Source organism: Camelina sativa, chromosome 6, assembly GCF_000633955.1.
Source record: "Camelina sativa cultivar DH55 chromosome 6, Cs, whole genome shotgun sequence".
NCBI classification, from domain to species: domain Eukaryota; kingdom Viridiplantae; phylum Streptophyta; class Magnoliopsida; order Brassicales; family Brassicaceae; genus Camelina; species Camelina sativa.
Genome location: NC_025690.1, coordinates 816620 through 826292, shown reverse-complemented (window position 1 = coordinate 826292; position 9673 = coordinate 816620).

The following is a 9673-nucleotide window of genomic DNA, read 5'->3' as shown; positions in this document are numbered from 1 at the left end:
AGTCCCTTCTTTTTTTTATTTTGTGTGTTTGTGATTTTGTTTTTTTGTTGGAGGTTTCTAAAACATGACTGTCTCTTTTTCCATCTATTCTCTTTGTCTCTTTTGGATTCACTCATCATACTTGTAAAAACCTCTCTCTATACATATATTAGTATTTTTTTGCATAATTCCAACATTTTTATTAATTATTATCACTTTAAAAAAAAAGTTTTCATTCATTTCTTTTTCCCATCGTAGTTAGTTGTGTTTAAATTTCGGATTTATATTGATTTTGTTAGTTTTGTTTTTAGAGTTATAAAGTGTAATTAGCTAAGCAAAAGTTTGAGAGTTTAGTTTTTAATCAGAGATATAATTATAGTTTACGTACGGTTTTGGTTTTATTACCAAATTGTGTTTAATGATGTAAAAGCTCCAATAGAAGAGACAATTATTTTATTGTTTTGTTTATGAAGTTAATTCCATGACATACGTGACGGTTTTGATGATACGTGAATTAGTATATCGTAAAGTCAAATTTTTAATAATCTGATTATGGTTTATGGTTGGCTCGTCACTTATCTAGACAATTTAGAGTAGCAAATAAAAAAGAATTAAAGATCAACAAGACAGAGAGGGAGGTGTGACATGTGTTTTTGACCTATGTGTTTGCAAACAAATGATACTGTATATATTAATCAACAAAAGTGGTAGTAAATCATACGAAAAATCCCATTTGACTTTGGTTGCATTAGTCTTGACTCTTGACCCCATTCAATTATTATTTATCTTAAATATTTTCCCTTAAATATATTTCTAAGATAATCATTGCATATCAACAACTTACCACACAAGGCTATATCATATATAATAAAGTAGGCTTACACCCTTTAAAAAGCTTCCCCCATCTGACACGTAGCACGTTATTAGCCTTCTTTGTTTTAGTAAATGTTCATCACATATCGTCGGCATTCCGTAGTGGGCTATAACCCAAATATGGTCACACATTTTATAAGCTTCCTTTCTTTTAGATCATATTCACCACATATCTTATGCATTTGTTAATGGGCTAAAACCCAAATATGGCCACAAAAATTTAACGATGGAACTCGGATTTCAGTATTGTCCTCTTCGTCGGCTCTATCGCTTCTCTGCTCTTCTCCGCTTGTCTGTTTCTCTCCGGCAGATCCCGGTGCCATTCAACTCAATTCATCTCTTTTTGTAATTATTAGTCTTAGCTTCCTATTTTAAGGTGCGACTTCTATATTACCAAAATTTCCCGGTTGTGTGCGTCATATTCCGTCAATGGCGCTAATCCGAAGCTCAACCTTCACCTCTCCGTAATTCCAAGTTTAGACAGGTAAAGTTTAGTAATTTACGTCCCTAGATTCATGTCAACGTTACTTCTTTTATATGGTTGGATAGTTAATCTCGTCTTTTGATTCTTTTTAAAAGTCGTTTCATTGTCCTCTGATCCTATTTAGTTTGATAAAATGACCATTTGGGATTTCTGTATACACTTCATTTCGAGGTCTTCTCAATTGGCCTGAGGAGATCATGGAGATTGAGTTGATTCTTCCCATTTCAGTGCAGGTTGCTTGGACTCGCTGGAGAGAGTTATTCCTTTACTGCAAGACAGGTTGGTCAACTATTTCATTTTAAAGTCCTTCGGTTTTCCTCCTAACTATACCCTGGATATACTCTGATTTTATGCCTTTCCTTAATGATTAAATGACATAACCACCATCTTCTTATTCTCTCATTTATTGATTTTGGGCCCATAACTATTTTCATCCCATTTAAGGTAATTCTACCCTGATTATATGCCTTGACATAATGTTTAAATCGGCTAAACGATGTGATTTCCTAATTATATCCCTAATTCTTTGCCTTCTCTTAATTGTGCGTTCAATTACGATTCCACCATAACTTACTAATTACTACCCCCACTTAAATCCTTACCCTTTTCATATATATTTGATTTCATTCCTCATCAAAACTAAAACGCAAACCATCCTCTCTCTGACCTTAAAATGTCTTCCAAATATCCTACTTCAGATAGCCCTACTTTCTCCTATCTCAAGCTGAATGAAATCGATGAGTCCAAAGACACACCAACCATTGTCATTCGTCTACTCCATTTCTGGGATGCCCGTGATTTCAAACGTAACAACCTTCTCCTCAGTGTGGAGTGTCTTCTTATGGATGAGGAGGTACAGTTTTTAGATCCTTTTTATCGTTATATTTATTTCTAAACAACCCTTTCACTTTTCAAAAGCCCTGCGTTTAGAATTGTTTCTAATTTAAGAATATCCTGTCTCCCATTTGTTTACTATCTATTTCTAACACAAGCTAATTATTTTAGGCTAATGTTATACAAACATCTATCCACCCACAACGTCTTCATAAGTTTAGATCTACCCTCAAACAGGGTTGCGTATTCATGATTACTAACTTTGATGTCATAAAGAAACCAAATTCCTACCGCCTGACTGACCATGCATACAAGGTTGTTTTCAACGACCACACCACAATGGATGCTCTTGACTCTGCTGAATACTCTATTGCCGAAGAGTATTTCTGCACTCGAAACTACAAGGACATCCTAAGTTTGGTTGGAAAAGGGGAGATCTTACCAGGTACGATATACATATATTTTCAACATTTGTATATCACTGGCTAATATGACGTTCACTCATTTGTCCCTAGATATTGTTGCCTAAGTCACATGTATTCGCAATGCCGATAAGATAGACGAAACCACAGCCCCACCTAAGACTACTGTGAACCCTATTCTTACGTGTGTATTTGATAGGTGGGTTTCCATGTTCTCTCTATATATTCGTCCATTACCTAACGTTGTTTCAATATACAATATTCAATCCCTTCTGCTTTGTAGTGGTGAAACCGCTTATGTCTCCGTTTGGGAAAACCAAGCATCTAAGGCCCGTGAAGATGTGGAGCTCCAAAAAAGAAGAGCCTATTGTAGTAATTGTCACTGGTGTGAACCCAAAGAACTTGCGTGGTACGTCTCTATCCTTATCTTTATTTGATTCACAATCTAAAATGAGTTATACTCCTTCACCCTAATATTCGCCAGCTATACCTCTAAAGTGAATGTCTGTACTCACTATTCCCAGTGTTATTATATCTAAGGAGACCTTTATCTCAATGCAACTGCGTCGAGCAGATTTTTCTGGAATGTAGAGAACAACATAACAGAGGAATTTCATAAAAGGTAGTAGCATCTTGCGTGCCTATGTTGAACTCTAATATATGGAAAACTTGGCATATAAACTAACAACTGCATTTCCTTTTTAAAATGCAGCCCTTATTACCAAAAATATCTAATCCCTACCATTGAAAACACAAGACCCATTTCTGCTCCTTCCGAGATTCAAAGTATCTCTGAAATCCTTACTTATGTTGATGAACAAAGCGGGAAGGTAATCCCACTTACCATCATGTTTTCTTCCTTTTGTTTCCCGAAAATGTAGTTTACTTGAATTTAATTACACTGCTAGGAAAAACTGTTCTGGTGTAAGGCGAAGGTGGTAGACTTGATTTTAAGTAGTGGGTGGTTCTTCGTCTCATGTACGACTTGCTTTAAGAAAATGGAAACAGCAGGTGATACATTAAGATGTAATGGGACATGTGACTCTGTATCGGCTGTTGGGCGGCTACGGTAATGAACACATTATTTCCCTCATGTCTTTGGACCTCTATATGTATCTTATAACACTCTTCTCACTTTTTACTTATCCCAGCTATCTCATAGAAGTAATTGTTGACGATGAGTGCCAAACTTCAACTTTTGTACTTTTTGATGAACCGGCTAAGAAATTATTCAAAACAAGTGCATCTATCTTGGCTGCCAAAAATGTAAGCCGACTTCAATTACTAATGCTGTCCTTGTCAGTACCAATAACCTAATTCTTATATTTTCATTACAGAATGTAGCTCCCAATGATGCTTGTGGCCTAACAGTTCCCACAGAAATCCAAAACATAGTTGGAAGAAACTTTGTATTCTGCATCAAAGTCCGAGAATACAATTTCTCTGCAAAGTACCAGAGTTTCTCTGTTGCACACATCAAAATACCTCCAGCAGTCCCAGCCAAGAAGGTATGATCTTATTTCTTCACTGATACCCAAAACTCTTTAAACATCATCTTCTATTTTATCTATTTCAGCATTTGTTTCAAATTCCCAATCTCTTTCAACATCATCTTCTGTTTCATCTATTTCAGTACTTGTTTCAAAGTTTTTCCTCAATTTAATCCACCTTTATTGATACCTTTGTTGCTACCTTTGTTATTTTACGAATGTCGTTTTTGTTTCTGCTTCGTAAAACATAGTTGACATCCAACTTTACAATAATAGAAGTTGTTCCAACAATTTAAAACAAAGACAACATGAAAAAAACATACAAAAACTTAAAATTAGTCCCACATGGAACACAACATACATTATCCAAAGGTAAGACATTTTTAGAAAATTTTGTCAAAAAAGGCCAAAAGAACCGCAAAGAACATGAACTAAGAACCCAGGCAAATAGAGAAATGGGGATAGGAAAAACACACACCAGGAGTAAAACTAAAAGCTAACCATAACAAACATTTCGGAGTCTCATATATAGTGGTAACTATTGGCAAATGATTTAGAAACTGGTAAAATATTATATTTTATTATTGTATGGAAGAGGAAACGTAACAATTGTACTCTCATACAAGCATGAATCTCATTTTTTAGAGAAAGAGAAACATTATTCAATCATTCCACTAGCCCAACATGCTTCTTTATATGTTTGGTAAACAACACCTTCATATTTCTTCAAATCTTCATCAGATGTAGGTCCTCTCACTACACCTAGAAGGATTCTCAAGAAATGCAGCTCCCTCTTTGAGTACATCTTCTCCTAGAAATAAATCGCTTCTCTTTCCTGTTCCAAGTAAAACGACTTGGAATCTCCTCATAATTGAGCGTACTCGCATCTGGGTTGACCCTATTCAAATTTAACCAAGCTGTGAACATAGATGCATCACCATCGTCATCACCATTGTCATCACCATCAAAGAAACATAACTTCACCTGTGGAACCTGAAAAGTTAGTTTAAGCTCAGAAACATCAGCCATATGAGTCGTCAAAACCTTTAGGTCAAATTTAAATGAAACCGAAATTGGAGGAAATATATATAGGCCTTACACAATCTATTCAATTAAAATATATCCCCATACATTTACTACTCGTTTTAAAAATTCAAAAAATATCTTTTAGTCAACAATTACGAAGTATGACACTTCGCATTTTCAAAAAGCGATTACCTCTTCAAAGTCAAATCCTATTCAGTACCCTTAAACACACCAAATATAGATGTTGGTGGAAGCAAAACTGTTGTACAAACAACACACTAATGAAAAGAATCAGGTCAACAATTAAACCTACACAATAATGGCATTTAAGTACTATTCTGTTACAAAGAAACCAAAGGGTCGAGAAATACACACAACGACAACAAGGAATTGAATACCAATATTAAAGCCCAAATAAATACCAAATCATACCACCAACATGAGAGACATGCAGTATGTAGGAGTATAAAAACCATCCGCCCAAGCATAGAAACCATTTACAACACATACAAAAAAAGAAAAACATTTACACACTATATCAATCACTGAACCAGTGGAATATATACTATATGCAATGTACTCTGCTCTAATTCCTACTCAAACAAATCCTCGAAACAACCTCCATCTCAAACTCTCAAGGCCACATCGAGGAGAAAATGACATCACCTATATCATCCCGTTCACACACGAGCAAATCTTACATCCCACTAATAATCACTTCAAAGAGATCACCAACTTCTACCTCACATTCCATGATATTGACGCAGCAACATCAGGTAGTTTAATCAATATTTTGACAGATTTTATACACTCAACAATTGTATTACTTGGAGAGGAAAGTACACAAAAAATAGAAGTTTACCTCGAGATCGAAGATAACAACCCAAATGCAGCAACAAGGCTAGATGTGGAAGTGCTAATAGGTGAGCTAGAAACTACCCAGACCCAAGTGAGAGAAGAAGAAGAGAGGGAATGCTCAATATGTCTGGAAAATCTTAAGAGAGAAAGTACCATAAACACTCTACTATGCAATCACAAATACCACCATGACTGTATTGCAAATTGGTTATGTTTCATTACAACATGCCCAATTTGTAGAAGACAATTACTTTAATCTTTACTACATTCCTTTTTCCAATAATAAATCATGAATAATACCACTTTATTACTCCAAAAAAACAAAAGCACTATACATTATGGCAATACCAATAACCGAACTCAGTTATAGACTATCAATTTAAAATATATTGTACAAAATGACATCTGAAGCAAGATAACAATTAAAGAGTTACGAAATCTAGAATTAAAACCAAACACATGACAAACAACAGAGAAGGAAAACACTATTGGAAGTGTAAAATAAACAGGTTATAGGAAAAAAAAATCAACAGACGCAGAAACGACAGCCTATTAGTTGATAACAATTATACACTGGCAAAGTCATTAAAATATTCAAAACCCCTCTACTAATAACCATACGATGATACGACCATAAGTAAGCAGATTCAAAATTTGAATCAGTAATCAAAAAAACAAATGCTCAGGAACCATGATTTCCTCATACGTTACATTATTAACCTTTAGGTCAGCACCTATATTTAAATTTACAACTATTACATCATACTTACTTCCTCATTTCCTTGTCCTAAAAATCTTACAATTCTAAGTTCCTTTGAAGTTTAAAATTTAGAGACCAAAAAAACACTAAAAATAAAAAGACAAACTTAAAAACATCGTAGTTGGAAGGGGTGGGGAAACAGATTAAATCAGACACTCCGTCAGTCTCACCCATGGATGCTAAGAGAACACGAGAAAGAAGGAGAATTATCATTGCCCAGAAAAAAATTAAAAAGGGGAGACTACAACCAATAACCACTAATTCTTCCAAATCAAATACTAATGGTACGCTTCATATTTAGTTTTTAAAATGTTTCCATGGTTCCCACTTAAGTACTTAGCTTCATATCTGATCTATCAATGAATTAGGTAAGATACCAAAGCGGAGACAAAAATCAGTCAAAACTCCAGCATTACCAAAGCGGAGACAAAAATCAGTCAAAACTCCAGCATACCCTACAAGTAAGCCTCTTTCAAACAATGATCAACTTCGCTTAAACAATGCTTAACTAATCTAGCCGTCACCTACATTCGCAAACCCATTTGTCTAACAAATGCAGACATCATAAAAATTAAAGAGGTGGATAATTTGAGATCAGCTGGTGGGAAAACAACATATGGTAATCCTTAACATATACCTCAGTTAAATAGCATCATATTGACAGTCCTCACATTCTTATGTCCTAAACAGAGTTAGGCCAGTCATCAAGCTCAAAACGACGGTCACTCAAATCTCGCAAAAAACCATCAGAGGGTAGCAAGCTAACAGGCAGGAAACGTCAGGCGCCCAAACCTGCAATCACTAATGGCCAGAGAAAAGATAAGCTTAATTTAACAATCCAGAGTCTTACCAATTCCTTAAATAAATAACTAAATATTCTTACACATGCATCACCAGCTAAAAGGCGTCGCCGCCTACCACCCTCATTCGATTTGGTTGAATGTCCACACTGCAGTTCACTTATGTGGCATGCTGAAAGCACAACGAAAACTAAAGACAAAAGCAAATTAACCTTCTCCCTTTGTTGCCATGGTGGACGTGTGTGGTAAAGGAGACTCCATATTTCCTAGACAGACTGCTTAAAACATCTGCCAATTTCCGCCAGAATATAAGAGTGGCTAACTCAGCATTTGCATATACCTTTACGGGAGCCAAAGTTGACGACTCCGTAAACAATAAACCGGGTCCATACACATATAGAGTTCATGGCCAAAACTGCCACCGTCTTGGATCTATGCTACCTGCAGCAGGCGATGAACCAAAGTATTCTCAGATGTATATTTTTGACACGGCCAATGAAGTGAAGAACAGAGTAAAGTCGGTCACCAGAACGGAATCATCGAATTTCCTTGACGAGGAAACCGTTTCCGGATTGATGGAGATGCTTGACAGCACAAGTGCACTCATTAAAATATATAGAGCCGCCAGAGATCATTACGAGCTTCACAAACCTACGGAGTTGTCTATAAGATCGGTGGCCCAAAGGCACCGTGGGAAGCAATATGATTTGCCAACCTCCGATGAAATAGTTGGACTAATTGTAGGTGATCTATCTTCCACAACAGGGGGTAGAGATGTCATCGTCCATCTCCAATCAGATGACCTTCAAAGAATAACCGAGTTACATCCACTTTACATGGCTCTACAATACCCTTTGTTGTTCCCATACGGCGAAGATGGTTACCACCCAGATATACCATATGCAACTAGAACACAGAAGAAGGCTATCAAAAGGGAATGTGTCACCATGCTAGAGTTCTACGCCTATCAAATACAAAAAAGATTATTACAAGGTACCACTCTCATCAGATCTGGACGTCTTCTCCATCAATACGCCGTTGACGCATATATGGCAATAGAACAAGAAAGGATGGGCTGGTACAGACGAAACCAGAAAACCTTAAGGGCTGATGTTTACCACAACATATGTGATGCTATTGACAGAGGGGATAGTGACACCATGAAAGTGGGACGCAGAATAATACTACCTTCATTTTTCACTGGAGGCCCAAGATATATGGCACAAAATTACCAAGACGCGATGGCAATTTGTAGAACATTTGGGAATCCCGACTTATTCATCACTATGACGGCAAACCCGAATTGGGAAGAAATCAAAGAGTATCTGCAATGTTGCGGTAATTGAATCTCGTGTTTTTAAGATGAAGTTAGAAGCTCTGGTGGCTGATCTTTGGGATGGGGATTTCTTCGGCGAGGCCAACTCAAGTAAGAAGCTATCTTTAAAATTAATAGCAATTAAACAAGTTCTGGAAAAATAACCCTCAATGTATTTCAATGTAGTGGTGTACATATTTGGGTTGTCGATTAAAACTACACGAGAAAACTCAGAAACATAAAACGAAACACAAACCTGATACTAATATAATTATAAGAATAAACAAATACCAACTCTTTCTCAGTAAGAGAGTCACCATTTATATTTTGTATGAAATTTTTTAAAGACAAATATATATATATATATATATATATATCTGTAATATTATTATTATTATTATTATTATTATTAGTTTACCCAATTGACCAAATATTTTGAATACATTATTCAATAAAATTACTTCAAATTTAAAATGATCAAAAACCAGTAATATTTTTGCATATAGGTAACCACAGTTTTAAGATATGGTTAACTCGTTAGTGTAAATGTAATTTCCCACAGTTTCATATACTTCTAACATCCAATCTTTCAAAAACACTTTCAAATAAAACACACATTACTAATTCAAATAAAATATCTCTGCATTTCCTCCAATAGATGTTTTCTAGAGGCTTTACAGTAATGGATTAAACAAAGTTATACTATTCTACTTATTTTATTCCTCAAGTAATCAGTTAGACAACTAGCAATTTACACAATCTTTTGACGATGTTTTAACAGGGCAAAAACCAGTTCGAAATAACAATACTAATGCTCCTAAAATTCATATTG